The 17997-nt window shown below is 36.7% G+C and overlaps 1 protein-coding gene and 1 pseudogene across 3 annotated transcripts in view; one reads left to right on the forward strand and one right to left on the reverse strand.

Annotated features, from left to right (window-relative positions):
- MSL2 (MSL complex subunit 2) overlaps window positions 1-17997 on the reverse strand; it is a 34965-nt gene that overhangs the window by 7197 nt on the left and 9771 nt on the right. The gene's annotated exons all lie outside the window — the stretch shown is intronic.
- LOC106557628 lies at window positions 16839-17978 on the forward strand (annotated as a pseudogene).

Below are 17997 nucleotides of genomic sequence, written 5' to 3' on the forward strand. Positions count from 1 at the left end.
TTTCCAGTAATCACATTGATAGTGTGGACAGTTACTATGAAAGTGTTGATGTCGGGATCCCTGGGTGGCGCAGCGGTTTAGCGCCTGCCTTTGGCCCAGGGCGTGATCCTGGAGACCCAGGATCGAATCCCACATCGGGCTCCCGCTGCATGGAGCCTGCTTCTCCCTCTGCCTATGTCTCTGCCCTCTCTCTCTCTCTCTCTCTCTCTCTGTGTGACTATCATACATAAATAAAAAAAAAAAAAGAAAGAAAGAAAGTGTTGATGTCTATTGTGGGATAGATGTCCTTGAGAATCTGGGGTGGGTGTGTGGGTGTGTGTGTGTGTGTGTGTGTTTTTAAGTAGGAACAAAGAAGTTGTAAGATAAAGTTAAGCAAAAAATCCTGTAGACTTGAATTTCAATTGGATTTATCAGGATGAATTCATGTTTTCATGTTAAATATACATATTTCCTAGCACGACACACTGAAAAAGCCTGGAAGCAAGGGACTAATCCCAGTAGCAATGAACTCAAATAATGGTACTGAAAAACGATTTCCTGTTCAAAGAATCTCAAATAACTGATTCCAGATCTGTGACATAAATTAGGCAAGATGAGTTTTGATTCCCTTGTTATACCGGAAAGCAAGGAAATAACCAAAGATCAGGACTGTGTTAAGGGGACTCAGGAGCAAACCTAAAGAGGCTCCTGCTCGACAAACATGAGAAAATCTGAGCATGTATAAATAAGTGCAATGGAATGAAGTATATCTGAAAAGTTCAAACCAATGGATGATGTAAGGGAGGGAAGGAAAATGAAAAAAGGAAGGAAGGGAGGGAGGGAGGGAGGAAAATCCATTTCAGGATGCCAGTGAATCAGCGGATTAGTTTGAAAAGTGGAAAATAAAGAGCAAGCATCAAGTGTTTATTTTGATTTAACTATATCTGAACTACACACCAAGTAACCCAATCACAGATGCAAAGTTTCTTTTTACAGGGATAATGGAGCTAATAAAACAAACAATGTAATTTAAATGTCATCATTTTATAATCCCTAATTATTTGCAAATTGTATAATCTAAGTGATAAGGACTGCCTTCATTCTGTCACTGACCTTTTTTCACCAGTCACTTCAACCAAAACTTCCCCTGAAATATACTGAGCAACTTAAAAATTTACACATCTTTGTATTCCTCTATGAGGTTTTAGGAGAGTATGCCTAACACTGAGAACTGAAAAGAGACTAGAAAACACATGAAAACTCTCATTTACTGATTCATGATTCTGCAACTATTAAGTTCTTAAAGAATTTCCGTCACCTGGCCTCATCTACCTATTGGGACTGCCCCAACCATTCCCCAACACAAACGTTTGAAACTTTAACCTACATCAGAGATGCCTATAGGCAAACTTGTTTTATGCACTCAGCTAACCATCTGAACCCTCAAAGGTTTCCCAGAGGATTCTCTTTACACTTCACAGCAAAGGCAACTCCAGTGACAGGAAGAACAAAGTAAAAACTTTCTTAGAGCTAGTTAAGTGTCAGCCATGTATCTATGTCCCTAAGGAAACTCCTCCCTACAAAATTAAGAAATGTTACATAACATTTTTAGAATTATAAAAATACATCTTATCCTAGAAAATAAAATGGATGGGCAATGTGAGTTAAGGGGAAATGTGTTACTCATTGGCAAACTGTCCCATAAAAACTGGGCAGAAGTTTAAATTTTACCTTAGATCATATTCCATATAGTTTCACATTCAAGTACAAAAAATAAAATTGTTCAAAAAAAAAATCCCACAAATCTTGGGGCACCTGGGTGGCTGAGTCGGTTGGGCGAACGGCTCTTGATTTCTGTGGGGGTCATGCCTCAAGGTTGTGGGATCAAGCCTGGCAAAGGGTTCCACACTAGGCATGGAACCTACTTGGGATTCTCCTTCTCTCCCTCTGTCATCCCCCACCTCGGACACGCGTGTACTCTTTTTCTCTCAAAAACAAAAAACAAAAAACACAAAACCCCACATATCTCAGACTTTAAAAATATATAGTTTGAGGGGCGCCTGGGTGGCTCAGTCAGTTGAGCATCTGCCTTCCGTTCAGGCAATGATGTCAGCGTCCTGAGATGGAGCCCCATGTGAGGCTCTCTCTGTTCAGCAAGGAATTTGCTTCTTCCTCTCCCTCTGTGCTCACTAATAAATAAATAAAATATTAAAAATATTAATTATTAATATTAAAAAATAAAAATAGTAAAAATGTAGTTTGTAATAAAAAAAAAACTTTCTCACTGCATTGCCTTGAATCCTTAACCTGCAATGCATCACAGGAATTACAAAATTACTTCCCATACAAGTTGTCTTGTAACTAAATGAATTTAATACTATGCGCCTTAAACAATATTAATTGATGTTATACTGATCCAAAAAGACTAAAGACTATTCATTCTTACTCCTCACCTAAAAAAGTTACTAACTTCTTGTCTATTCTCCCTCTTATTAACTTTTTCCATCCCTAATCAGCCAATCATAATCTGAGACTAAGCCTTAGTTTTAGATTATCACAATGGCAACTCTGGGAATACATAACTGCTGGTAATTAATTAACTAAGATAATATCAGATTTTTTAATATTAAATTTGTGAAACTTTTTTTTTAAAGATTTTATTTATTATTAATGAGAGAGAGAGAGAGAGGCAGACACAGGCAGAGGGAGAAGCAGGCTCCATGCAGGGAAACTCGATCCCGGGTCTCTCCAGGATCAGGCCCTGGGCTGAAGGCGGCACTAAACCACTGAGCCACCCGGGCTGCCCAAAACTTTTTATTATAATAAAATTTTCTTCAACTGGGGATGTACTACATGTTGTCTAATTGAATCCAAATGAAAAATAAACAAAATAAAATTTTCAAACAGACAAAATCAGAAAAGTTTAATTACCTTCCATATATATCACCCAAGATTCAATAGTTATCAAGATTATGGTATATTTGCTTCATCTACCTCTTATTAAGTATTTCAAACAAGACCCAGATATCATTAATTCACCTCTCTCTCTCTATATATATATATACACATCAGTATGTATCATTACAAAGTACATTTTCTCCTGTAACCCACAATTCCATTATCACATCTAAACCAACAATTTAAATAATTTTTAAACCATATCTAACTTTAACTTTTAAAGCATTAGAAAAAGACTTTAATTTGGCTATCAAGAACACATTTTATAAACTATACTTCTCTGAATATAAAAATGCTCTTAAGCCATAAAACTTCCCCATTAGTAAGCAGACTTATATGATCACTCAAATCATTACAGTATTAGCATACCAAAGCTAGCACTTGGATTAGCTGCCACGCATTTTATCCTACCACTGTTAAGAATCACCGACTGCATCAAGATTTACAGAGCGGCCTAATAAATCTAAGAAAGACCCACAGCACCAAAATAAATAAGCAAACTAACTAGGTCTCAACTCAGCTTACTTCTTCTCCAAGGAAAACGCACTTCTCCCTAGCATAAAAGCAAACAAGAATATCATTACTGTCTTAGCAAACTCTAAAATACATAACCGATCCCAATTTTTTAAAAAGCAACTGGCAATTCATTCACTTCAAAAAACCATTAGTAAAAAAAAAAAAAAAAAAAAACCATTAGTAAAAGTGGCCATACTATAAATTTTTTTTTGAGATAGTAAATTAGGACTTACTGATGTCTGAAGCAAGATCTTTTTGCTTCTCCATTTTAACTGAGACAGCATTTCACTCTACTAATATTTTCACCAGATTACTGGGGGGAAATTAAGTGTTGAGAGCAGAGAGAGGGGACACAAGTAAAACTGATAATGACTCAAATGTTTAGCAAAATTTGTTAATGACCAAAAAATGATCCTGTTAACACTGGAACTGGCACTAATAATGATCATAAAGTAAAACCTACAATTCCAAATCTTTTTTCTTTTTTTTTATTTTAATTTATTTATGATAGTCACACAGAGAGAGAGAGAGAGAGAGAGAGAGAGAGAGAGAGGCAAAGAGACAGGCAGAGGGAGAAGCAGGCTCCATGCACTGGGAGCCCGACGTGGGATTCGATCCCGGGTCTCCAGGATCGCGCCCTGGGCCAAAGGCAGGCGATAAACCACTGCGCCACCCAGGGATCCCCTACAGTGCCAAATCTCCAAGAGGTTAAAAAGTAACAAATTAGACATGAACAACAACAAAGGAATGGTAGAATCATTAATCATTTTAGAGTTTATATGGAAAAAAATGATCCCAATGAAAGTAATTTCAGTAAAATGAAAGCAACTTTAAAAATGCAAAATGATTTAAGAAATTAAACTATCTCAATGGCTTAATTTTGGAATTTGACAAAAATGGATCTTATAATTCTAAGAAAAATGGCATATGCACAAAAGGAGCATTTATCAGAACCAAACATTCTGTATTTATCACCATCCCTTCTCTAGAATTCCCACTCCTGGAAATGCTAATATTATAACAACAGGACTAATCAATAACCTCAAATAATGCAAGTAACCTTACATAAATCTTATTTATATCTGAGATGACAGTTGAGGATCAGGAAAAATCAGCCAAGACTCGCATGAACAACATCCCAAAATACCACTAACAGAAAGTAAAAAATGCACACAGGTAGGCCATGGTTAATGATTAAAACCATCATGCTGTTTCTCCAAGAAGCATTCTTATTAAACACTCAAGGAATCCACAAGGAGACACAAATTTTACCAGACTTAGTTATAATACATACACAGATATATGGAAAAATACCTAGAAAGAGGGCGAAACATCAACCTTTATAATAATCTCTCAGAATCCATCAGATGTGAAGTATGTGGTATCCTACAAAAGACAGGAAGCAGTTTTCTGCTTTTGCTGATAATGCCAGCAACACAAAACAAAGCAGATATCATAAAAGATACATTCTTATATGCTAATTCATTAAATGTTTCCACAACAAACTAAATTTGCTTCCCAACAAATAGATCCATATCAAAACTAATTAGAAAATAAAAAGCTATCAGAAATTCATTGCTGAAGTTCTAAGGCAAAGGGAGGAAAAGAATAAATGGCAACACTTTAACTTGCTAAAATGGAATTATATTCCATGATGATTTCTAAAAATCATTACTAAAGTAAAGAAACCTAAGAAACTGGTTATCTTAAAATACTCCAAAAAAGTAGAGTTCTTAAGTAACAAGTTTTCTAGGTTCACTTATATTACTAACCGTAAATAAAGCCCTTTCCTCAAGCAATCACTTTTGAATATGGTAACGTACTTTTCATCAGCTATTCCTTTTCCAAATGGCCCAGATAACTTCACTGACCACCTTAAGTATGTCTATAGTCATATATACAGAAAGAAATATTGACAAAGAGGGGGAGGGAAGCTTTATTAAAAGTAGTAAGAATTCTGTTACCAGCCAAATCACATTGCTCTAAAGCTCCTGGATCCATGACAGGATGGTAACTTATAGCAATGACAAAACGTTTGACTGAATGATGACAGGTGACACACTTCATCTTGGAAAGCCACTCTCCAATGTTGCAGACAGAAAATCAAATATTTTGTTTAGGAATGCAGTCTTGGATTCTGCAAGGCACAACTTTCCTGAACTATGAGTGCAAGACTTCTGTATAAAGACTCAGTCTAACCATATTTGTTTCAAATATACTTTATAGGTTTCCATTCTCTACAGCATGACCCCCCCCCCCAAAAAAAGTGGCCATATTTTAAATAGTCTCAAGAAAAAAAAAAATCAATGAAAACAAAGTCTGACCTTGAATGGGGGGTCAACTTTTAATTTACAAAAGGCAATAAAAACAAGACAGCAGAAATTAACAATGAATGATGGGGTGGGGGATAGAGAGAAGGAAGCTAATTAAATGCCAAGATTGTTCAACATGAAAGAAGGTATTCATTCCTCTTTTTGTTCTATCCAAAAGTATATCCTAATGATGAACTTTTTTATGTTTGGCACTATAAAATTAAATTTCTTTTTATCATATTATTACATGATTCTATCTTTCAACCTGGGTATTTCTCAGAAACATGAAAAATGGGCAGATGCTAATCCTTTTAAGTTTAGCAAATCTGCTATAAATCAAAAGAAATTTTAAAGTTCATCAGTTTTGCAAGTCAGGTTCCCCAGCACTCAAACTCTTGAGAGCCTGGTCTCCTGTAAATTTACCTGGGGCACTCAGGACTATCACTAGCAGATAAAGGAAGGAATAGAGGAAGAACAAGTTAGGCTGAGATGCAATCATAACAAAGGCCTCAGATGATCCCACTGGAAGTTGTTAATGAAGCTGTGAACTAGGATGGCGCTTCAGGGATGTCCTATGTTGGGGCAAGGGATCCAGGTCTTTAATGGACTAGTCTTTAGACACAGGCTACTCCCGAAAAGGAGTTGTGACTGGGCTTGGCTTGGCTCCCTTCAAGCCAAGGGCAATTCCCAAGGAGGTCTGATAGCCCCAGCAACACTCCCAGGAATTAGGAGAATGAAGTCCTTAAATCCTGAAGTGGAGATTTGGGTAATGCAGACATGGCATCCACGATAATTAGTTATTTCTGTAACTGTCCAAATCTCATCAATTTTGAGTAAAAAAAATGTAATAAATAATAATGATGTTCCATTAAGAGTGACTTGGCCCTCCATTTCTTAAAGCTATAAAGTGACTAAACATCTAAGTAAGGTTCTTTCCAGCTCTAAAATTTGATGACTCTAAGATTTTACGGCAAGATTTATACGGAGTACATCAAAAGTTTTACAGCTATTGTTGGGGTGATAGGTATTATTAGAGTTCTGTTTTGCATATTGAAAGTTTCTTGTTACTAAATAAAATCCAACAAAGCCTTGCATGTTTCCACTTCCCCTCGTATTTTCATGTTTTCAAATTACCAGAGGCTTTACATATTTAAATATTCTCTCTTTCCCCACCTCCCATCCCCCCCAACACACACACAATTTATATACCCTTTTCTTCTTTCCTCCAAGATAAACCTTCCCTCCTCTACTGCCTCTGGCTACAACCCTCCCTTCTTCAGTTACCCACCTAACTACATTCATACCCTCTCATTTCTACCTTCAATGCTTCCTTCGCTACAGCAATTTCCTCCCAGTTATTCATATACTAAAGTATTTCCCTAGATTCAGTCTTCTAACAGAAGGTAAAAATTGCTAATCCCAAACCAATGGGCATTCCTAGTTGATCATTCTTCCTTAAAAAGTTCCTCCCTTGTGCCCTAACACAGTCTCCTACACCTCTTTTATATCCTCTTTTTCTGTCCTCTCCTTAATTTCAGTATTCCCCAATGTTTCTGTATTAAGGTCTATCCTTCTTCTTACTCCATCCTAGTATTCCATAGTAATCTTAGTTCACAAACCCCTTCAAGAATCTGATTATACACATATGCAAAGACACAAGCTGTTGCATAGAATCTCATGGGGATCACGAACCTTTTTGAAAAAGACATGACACCCCAAGTTAAAAATTGCTCCACACATTCCTTCCAGTGTGATCTGTGCATAAAGCTGGTTCAATTACCATTTATAAACTGGTGACTTCTGAATCTTTACCTCCAGCTCAAAACTTCTCTGCTGAGCCCAGACCCACATATCTAACTGCCTATTAGGAATCTCATGCCTCCCACCCCACAGACAACTCAAACTTAGCATGAGCAAATATTAACATACTTTCCCTAAACCCCTACCTAAAAACCTGGTCCTCCTCCTGTCTCCCTTATTCTCTTGAACGCTGACAACATTATTCACCCAGAAATCAAACCAGATAAGCTTGATACAATCTAGGCTCTTCACCAGTATTCCAAATCCAGTCTCCAGGGTCTCACTGCATATAGCCTCTAAGTCTTCCAAGTATACCCTTCAAGTTTTATTTCTATGACTACTGCCTTACTTGACTCATCATTTCTCACCCTGAATACTGCAACTTATCTTCCTACCTCGACTTCACCTGCTTCAATCAGTCCACCGTCCACACTATCACCAAGTAATCTTTCTAAAACACAACTCTGATGATGTCTTTCTTCTTTTCAAAACCCATCATAAAGCCATAAAAACTGCCCCCCCCCAAAAAAAAAAACACAAAAAAACACATCTTCAAGCAGCCTTTAAATCCAAAGTCTTTGGAATGACACATAAGGCCTTTCAGAATCTGCCCCTAATCCAAAATTCATACCATTAAGCTTTCTCCATACTACATTCCATTCCATAAAACTCCACCTACCACTGGCCATTCCAAAACATGCAACACTTACTCATTTCTCTGTGATTGGTCTTCCTTAGAATGTCCTTCTCCCTTCCTTGAAGAATATTCTTTAATTCTTCCTTGAAGAACACTGAGAATCAACTCAAATAGGACCTCCCAGAGGAAGCCTTCCTTAATTCCTACGCTGCAGTTAGTTCAAAAAGCACTTAGCACATTCTCCTGTTATAGCACTTACCATATTATATACTGTCACCATTCACTGAGTCTCACTCAAGGCCAGAAACTTGTTTATCTATTCTTAAAGGGTGTCGGCAAGTAAGCAAGTATCTAATAAATGTACAATGAATGAATCATAAAAAGCACATTAAAGTTCGGAGTGACCTTAGAAATCAACTTGTTCCATTTTAACCAAGACTGACTTTCCTAAGATTACATAGCTTGTTAATGGCAATAAGGAATAGAAGCAGAATCTACGGGATTCCCAACCTAGAGTTCCTTCTACTTATCCAGCACCATCCCTAATCTGCTATTAAATTCACAGCATCCACAGAGACCATTTTATTTTAGGATTTTTATTTATTTATTCATGAGAGACAGAGAGAGAAAGAGGTAGAGACATAGGCCTAGTCATGATGCAGGACTCAATCCCAGGACCCTAGGATCATGCCCTGAGCCAGAGACAGATGCTCAATCACTGAGCCGCCCAACGCCCCACATTCGCCCAACGCCCCACATTGACAATTTTAATTTCCTTCTTTATCAAAAGAATTTTAATTTTAATTTCCTTTATCAAAAAGAATGATCACTGAAGTTGGGCCACAGCAGAATCAATAATTAACCATAAAATGTTCAACCTTTTGAGAGAAAGAAGAAACATGAATGGGTACTGGCAATAATGAACAGTGAGAGAAGGGAGCCGGGAAAAGTCAAAGGAAAGGATGGATGCTCAACAATAGTTTGGTGAGGGTCAGGAAATCCTTACTGCACAGAAACTGGACCTGCAAGAGCCCCCCTTGGATTCTCTATACACCAACTTCAATTTCTAATGTTAATCTTAAATGTTCCTAGTGAACACCACATATGCTATACAAAGCACTGTAGTATCTTCTCTGTAAAGAGATTCCAACAGAAAAGCTCAGCCTACATACCAGTCTAAGAATGTACAGCATTAGAAACTTTAAGTGAAGATTCTCTCTATATATTAAATGTGTGAATACATATAACGTAGATGTACAAAATAAGTAAAACGTATGTATTAAATTCCTATGAGGAGGATGAGATAATTCAGCCCAGATTCAGTCTCCAAAAGCAGTATCAAGGCACACATAGAGTGGGAGAACATAATACTACCAGTGTCAAAAGTCTGACATAGGGCCTCAACAATAATCCTTCTGTATTCAACCCACTGATCTAAATATCTTAAATATCTCCATTCTCCACCTTTTCCAAATGAAAAGTTAATTTTTTAGGCTACCTTCACTTAAAACATTTCTCTTTCCTCAATCATTTAAGCATATAATTTCTAAGGCCCAGCTATATGCCAAGCACTGTGCTAGGGCCTGCCACTCCCATTTAAAAAATGATTCTCAGACCTTTTTTACATCTTTGAAATACAGCACCAAAATTATACCCCAAAATTTAAGATGTAAAATGTTTTCAAACAATAGCGAGCAAGACATCTCCTAGGTATACATACAACAAAATAATCTCTGAATTCAGTTAACAAAAATGACACCACCACAAAAAGATCATATTTATTAACTTAGCAAATGAGCACAAGTGAATTAACTGTTTGGGATAACTACAACTGTTCTTCATAAAGCCTGTTTGTAGTCTTGCAAAAAAAAACCTGTGCCAAATTTAGTTTTTGCAGACATATGTTGAAGTCCTAACCTCTTAAAAATCTTTCCATTAGGTAAAATTCATAAGCATGAGTGCTACTATAAAGAATAATGAGCTCAAGTCCAAGAGAAATAATTTTGAGATCAGAGAACAAATCTCCTAAGAAGACAGGACCATTTTCCTCTTAGTAGGGATTCCTAATCCAGGTCTTTAAATTTTTGATTGAACATTGCTTAAATATGTTCCCTTAAGCTTCCACACATTTATTTTAGTAGTAAACCAAAAAGCAAATACATGCCTCAAAATATCAAGAGGTTCAAATGACAAACTAAGGTTTCAAAGAAATGATTAGTTCTCTCAGTATTTAAATACCATGCCTAGACCATCATTAGCTCCCTAGTATGACAGAAAAATAGGCATTTTTAATTAAAAATAAGGAAAGAAATAATATGACAGATATGCCCTAAGTCACTAAAAATGATGATACAGGGTGGAGTATCTTGGCCACTTGACCAAATAATCATTATAAAATTCATTATATCAATTACATCATTTTAAGTAGCTAAATACTACCACAATGATACCAGTGACAGCTAAACACGCATGCCAGGGAAATGGTGGAGTGAAAAAACACAAAATCTATGTTTCCAGTTTGGGTAAAGGAATACAACTAGTTTGCTGTGAAATGAAAATTAACAGTTAAACACTGCAATTTTCAAAGTATGAATGTTACCCAAGCCAAGCTGTTTACCAAACATCTGAGTGGTTAAACTTCAGTTTCTTTAACTTTTATGTCTTTGGTTAACCTAAAACTATGAAAAATACTTCCCGATGCTCTTGGTGATGTCATAGTTTATACAAGGTAAAGCTTCACCAGTCAACAACTATTACAAACTAAAAAAACCAAACACACCATAGATTATTACATGGATGATGTATAACCACTCAGAACCACAACACAGTCATAAACTCAAGTCATACCTCATTTCATATTCTAGTAAGAATTAAAAGAGAAGATCAGACGTCATTTATCTTAATAATTACTTAGGGGAGACTTTTATAGTGTCTTGTGGTTACAGAGCACTTTTGTAATATTCCATTATTTCCATATGTTAGCAAAGCAATACTGGACTCTTATTAAATTATTACCAATAAGATAATACAAGCTGGTCAGTTAGTCACAATTAAGTTGAACCAAACATTAATCTAATTCATCAATATAAATTCAGTTCCAAATTTCCCAAGCTAGTGTTCCATTGAACCAGAAGGCATAAACAGGTTTATCTTCATATTCTCTTGGAGAGTCATCCCAAAATACATTAATGTCTTAAAACTGAATATTGTCAAGAAATTTAAGGCATTGCTTACATTTATCAGCACACATTCTTTTCTTAAAGTGCACCTATTAACCTGACACGAGGAGAATTCCAAGACAGCCCTACTGTCATCCCAGGGTTGATATTAAATTACGCATGTGGCATACTCCAGAATTTCTGGAGAAACCGCCTAGGAATGTACATTTTTAAAAAATCTTCTCAAGTAATTCTGATGCACAAACAGAATTAGGAGCTTTCACCTTTTTTGCCTTGATGCCATCTTTCACAGTAACAAAAACTCCTGGTTATTTTTTTCTAATCATTTAAGTGGGAAATGTTACAAAATAATTTTAAGAAAAATTTAATCAGCATTTTATTAAAGACTTTACTATAAAATTCATTTTAATAAAACCTACTATTTCTGACTTCTAACTAACAAGAACTAAATCTTATCTTATTTAAATTATGTTTAAAAATGCATTTTGGGGGACACCTGGGTAGCTCAGCAGTTGAGTGTCTGCCTTTGGCTCAGGGCATGATCCTGGGATCCGGGACTTCAGATTGGTACTTGCTAAACACTTCAAATGACACATTGCAAGAGTAAGTAATCTTTGTTCTCTAAAAATAAAAGGCCATAATTCATATTACTACATTTTCTCTTTTTAACATTGCTTTTTGAAGAATTACCAACACCTTGTGTTTTTTGGGTTTTTTTTTTTTTAACTTTTATTTATTTATGATAGTCACACACAGAGAGAGAGAGAGAGAGAGAGAGAGAGAGAGGCGAAACATAGGCACATAGGCAGAGGGAGAAGCAGGCTCCATGCACCGGGAGCCCGACGTGGGATTCGATCCCGGGTCTCCAGGATCGTGCCCTGGGCCAAAGGCAGGTGCTAAACCGCTGCGCCACCCAGGGATCCCAACACCTTGTTTATATTATATGCAGGATATGAGAACACAGACAATTCAGAATTAACAGAAATCATGAACCAAATATTTAGAATCATTAATATCTTTATGCTCCTCCTTACCTAGGAATTTCAAAACCAACTTAATTTTCTTAATGTTTCTCAGCCCTAACTAATGGCCCGCCAAATGGACATAGGAAGAATTAAAAGAACTGAGAAAAATATGACTAAGAGTTAACAGAATAATAGGCCTAAGAAATAAGACAATTTAAAATCCTCACAGCAGATAATTCCACAGAATCATTAACTCGTTACGGTACCACTGTTTGGTCTAATATTCATCTGACATCTCCTCAAACTGCCTTGTTTTAAAGGAAAAAAAAAAGTTAAAATACTTTTTCTTTTGAGCACTTGGGTAGCTCAATTACTGAGCGTCTACTGAGCGTCTGCCTTTGGCTCAGGGTGTGATCCCGGGGTCCTAGGATGGAGTCCCTCATAGGGTTCCCCACAGGGAGCCACTTCTCCCTCTGCCTATGTCTCTGCCTTTCTCTGTGTCTCTCATGAATAAATAAAACCTTAAAAAAAAAAAAAAAACACTTTTTCTCTCTTAAGTATCACCTTTTAATATATGAACATTGTGGAACATGTTGAACTCAATTCACTAACAGAGCTGAGGAAACTTCTATAAAAATATAGTGAGCTCCAGTGATTTGTTCATAACCCCATTCATCTCAAGGTTTTAAAATCAAAACTTGAGATGAAAACACTGAAGGCACCTTTCAAAGTTACCACAGCTTTCTAAACAAATCTATATTCTTTTATTATTACAGCACTGTTCAGTAGAACTTTAATGCAATCATGGGAAACGTTTTAGATCTGCAAAATCCGATAAGGTAACCATCACCCAGTGTAGCTACTGAGCAGGTTAGTAGTAAAGAACTGCATCAACTATATTTAAAATTTACATGTCACAGTAGTTAGTGGCTGCTCTATGTGACAACATAGAGTTAGAATATAACCTCTTTCCAGACAAAATGAAATAAATAGATTTGACTCTTCTACCTGAAATAACTAGAAAACCAGACAGAACAATGGTTTTCAGATACTGGGCAACAGACAGCATAGAACAGTTATCAGTGAGAGAGGGAACAAACAAGCTCAGCAGCCCCAGCTTACTGCCTGGAAAATTTTCAGGCCACAAAGCAAGGATGAAAAACCCACACAAAGACTAGGGATCTCCTTGAGTTGAGAAGACAGAGCTGGGAGGCCAAGACAGCTTGACTTCTCCAGAAAGTACTAGAGATGAGACCGCTGCACCAGGAAAGAGCACTAGAGATATATAGGTTTCTCTGTCTCTCTCTCCAGTTAACATACAGTATAATACTAGTTTCAGGTATACAAAATAGTGAGTGATTCAACACTTCCATATATCACAAGTGCCCTCCTTAATCCCCATCACCTATTTAACCATGCTCCCACCAACCTCCATTCTGGTAACCCTCAATTCTCTATAGTTGAGAGTCATACAAGGTCTCTCACAGAGTAATAATTAGCACATGTGTAAGAGGAAACTACCTCAGGCTGGAGAAAGAACCCCCAGAAAGAAGCAGAGAGAACAATCCCTATAACTCAGAAGCAGCACTTATTCCCACCAGAGTAAGAAAACTCGGAACTCACAAAGGATGAATCAGAGTAATCAGAAAGTTCCTGCCCTAGTAGTTATCAAAAAATTAGTCCCTAAAGGCAGCACTAATCCCACCTAACAAAAACTTAAAAACAAGCCTCAAAAGGATCAAACTCTATCCAAGTAATTTAACCTCATCCCAAGAACAAATACAGTTCAAAAATATCCATCAACAAGGTAAAATATTAATAAGGTGAAACTTATGCTATCTGGCTTTGAATCAAAATTTACTAGGCATGCAAAAAAGCAGGAAAATATGACCCATAATGAGCAGAAAAATCAATGAACAGCAAACCTGGAAGTGACAGAAGACAGAATTAGTAAAGCAGAACATTAAAAGCTAAACTTATTTTAACTGGCACCTAATAAGACAGCTTCAAAACACATGAAGCAGAAACTGATAAAACTCCAAAGACAAACTGACAAATCCATATAGAGATTTCAACACTTCTCAAAACTTGACAAAATAGAAAACCAGTAAGAATAGAGAAGATTTGGGTAACACATCAACCAACTTGTGAAAATGTTTTAATTGACCAGAAATACTGTGAACCAATGAATGTTGTGACTGAATAGATAAAAGCAATCTTGATTCTGTCTAGGTAAGGTTTTACAAAACAATTAAAGATCCCAACAACGTTCGAATGCTATGGCTCAAGACAGTATCTAGGGCACAAGAAACCTCACAAAATTCTCCATTTCTAAGGATTACAGATCCAAATGCCTACAGAGACAAGCATGCAAAGTTTAAAAAAAAGTAAATGTGACAAAGGTTATGTGGGACCAAGGGTAATCTGGAAAGGACATACCTCCACCCCCAAGACAAACCTCCTATCAGCTACAGCCAGCGATGCCATGCCACAGGGAACATAGATCCACTGTTGCCAGGTCTTACAATTTTCCAGGCGGCACCTAAAATTTGGGTTTTTATGTGAACTCCGTATTTTAAAACACTGACCACCAACACATTAAATTTTTAACCAAGCAAAAAAAAAAGTGTCTGGAAGCCAAATTCACAACCAAGTATCTGCTCTGGTCCAACAACTTCATCTTACAAATGAAACAAAGAAACAAAACAATTTGTCCACATGGTGAAAGTAGATAACCACAATCCAAAATGTTGTGGGCATGGGCACAAAAGTCCACATTTTTAGAAGAAACTGATACCAAGATGTTTCCAGCACAGGTAACTTAGTGATGCTTATATTATCAGGAAAGACATGAAAACTGCTTTCCAACAGTTGAAGGTTAAAACTTTATCAAAGGCTTCCTGAATTGTTCCAGAAAACCACCACAAAAAAAAAAAAAAAAAAAAAAAAATTCAGTGGGAGGCAATTACAGAGACTTGGGCAAAATGGAACAAAGAACCTTCTATAAAGAAAACTTTTTTTTTTTGTTTTTTTGTTTTTTGTTTTTTTTTTAAAGAAAACTTTTTAAAAAGCTGTCAATGATATGGTTATTTTGTAGAGTAGAATTTAACTTATTAGCTTCTCTATCCTAGAAATTTTCCAGAAAATGCTTGGATGAACTTTCAAGACTATTACAAAAAAAGATTATTTGATGTGAAGAAATGGCTGTATGATATGCAATCCTTTCTCCATAAAGCTCTAGAAATTCTCATCATGAAGAATAACCTAGTAACATCTTCCTTGTAAGACCTATGTAAAAACTGACCTGGCAAGCTCAATGATGCCATAAAGGGATACCTGAGACAACCCCAGCTTCTGATGGATAGAACTTCCTATGTCATATCCTGAATATGTTCAGTCACAGGCCAGCCAACCAACCAATTAATTGTAGAGGGTATTCAGAAAGCCAAGGGTGCTTGAATTAGAATGCTCCTTTCTAATCCTAGATTCCTGTATTACATCTGACCAGAATCCCAAATTTCAGAACATCAGGTCGGTATTTAAACTTCAAAAGGAATAACATTTAGCATGACTGACATAAGTTCAAAAAAGTTCTTAGGTTATACACTGGACCACCCATCCCCACTTTAGGTATGCCTCTGTTACATCAAGAATTTCAAAACTACTCAACTTTGCCTGAAAATGTATTTCCAAATTTGAGACCAGAGAGCATTTCATGCACATTTTCTACAGGTTGTAACAAAAAAGAAAATGGACAGACAACTATAGTCAGCAAACAAAATACACTAGCTAGAAAACTAGATTAAAACAACTTGAGAAAACCAAATGTTTTAACTCTACAAAGATTAAAAGTTTCTGGAAGAGAAAAGCAATAAATGAAAATAATTCTGCTAAAATATTATGAACTGAGTCAGAGCAAGAAAAGGGTAAGAAAAATGACCAGATATATGGCAATAAAGGTGAAAATTTATCTAAATAAATTTCCTGGGACACCTGGGTGGCTCAACAGTTGAGCGTCTGCTGTCAGCTCAGGGCGTGATTTTGGAGTCCCAGGATGGAGTACTGCATCGGGCTCCCTACCTGGAGCCTGCTTCTCTCTCTGCCTATGTCTCTGCCTCTCTTTCTGGGTCTCTCATTAGTAAATAAATAAAATCTTTTTTAAAAAACTTTTAATTCAACAACAAAAAAAATCTGTAAAAGAGAAAGTCATAGTAACAGAAACTAAATGGTAAAAAGTCAAAGGTCACTGTTGGACCCAGGGAAAAATACGAGAAATTAGAATAAGATTTTGAAATAACACTTTTTAAAATACAGAAAGCACATCAAAACTCACAAAAACTCAAATTAATCATATATAAAAGTAGCCAAGTAGACTCTGAGAGAAGCCAATATAAGAAGATAGTAGCCAATTACTGAAGGTATGCTATGCATGCACAAAAAAAACAAGAACTACTACTAAGAAAGGACTGGATGTTATACAGTTAATCTGAGAATGAAAACCACAACCCCAAGGTTCAAAACACATGTTATGTTTTACTATATCAAATAGTATATAAAATTATTTTAAAATCAGAGTTTCCAGGGAAGAGCATAAAATAAAAACATTATAAATAGGGTATATGTTTATCATTTCCTAATTTCCAGTATTTCTTCATAACCCCAGGGACCATCACATTATTCAACATTGTCTCATTCTTCTCAGGCCCACACCTGATCCACCTCTAATTCCAATCTTACCTGCAACCTCTCTAAAGCACTTGACCGCTCTCAAAATCCAATACCAAATTGCTAAATCTCTGAAGAATATTTTAACTGAACTGTCCTCAAATTACTTCAAACCAGCCTATCTAAATACTTCAAGTCCTTCCAAACTCAAAACCCTTACTGACTTCACTTCTGATTGTAACTAAGTTACTTCTGACTCCTTCAATATTTTCCAAGCATCTTCATTAAACTCCCAGGTTTTGTCAGTTCTTCAATAAAATTCAGTACAGAAAGCAGCAGCACCAATTCCAAGATGGCGGCCAGCAGAAGGCTGAAGGAGCTTGAAGAAATCCGCAAATATGGAAGGAAAAACTTCTGTAACATCCAGGTTGATGAAGCTAATTTATTGACTTGGCAAGGGCTTATTGTTCCTGACAACCCTCCATGTGATAAAGGGGCCTTCAGAATCGAAATCAACTTTCCAGCAGAGTACCCATTCAAACCACCGAAGATCGCATTTAAAACAAAGATCACCCGAACATCGATGAAAAGGGACAGGTCTGTCTGCCAGTAATTAGTGCTGAAAACTGGAAGCCAGCAACCAAAACCAACCAAGTAATCCAGTCCCTCATAGCATTGATGAACAACCCCCAGCCCGAGCACCCACTTCAGTCTGACCTACCTGAAGAATACTCTTAAGAACCGTAAAAAATTCTCTAAGAACGCTGAAGAATTTACAAAGAAATACGGGGAGAAGCGACCTGTGGACTAAACTCTGCCACCACCAGCGAGCGAGCGTGAGCAGAGACCCCAAGCAGCGCATTCAGACCCCCCCCCCCCCACAATGCAGGACTCTGTGGAAAACTGATACATGCTGCCGCCTGGCGTTTGCTTGTGGCAGTTACTAACTTTGTATAGTTTTCTTAATCAAAAGTGGTCTGGGTAGT

Source organism: Canis lupus, chromosome 23 (genome assembly GCF_011100685.1).
Source record: "Canis lupus familiaris isolate Mischka breed German Shepherd chromosome 23, alternate assembly UU_Cfam_GSD_1.0, whole genome shotgun sequence".
NCBI lineage: Eukaryota > Metazoa > Chordata > Mammalia > Carnivora > Canidae > Canis > Canis lupus.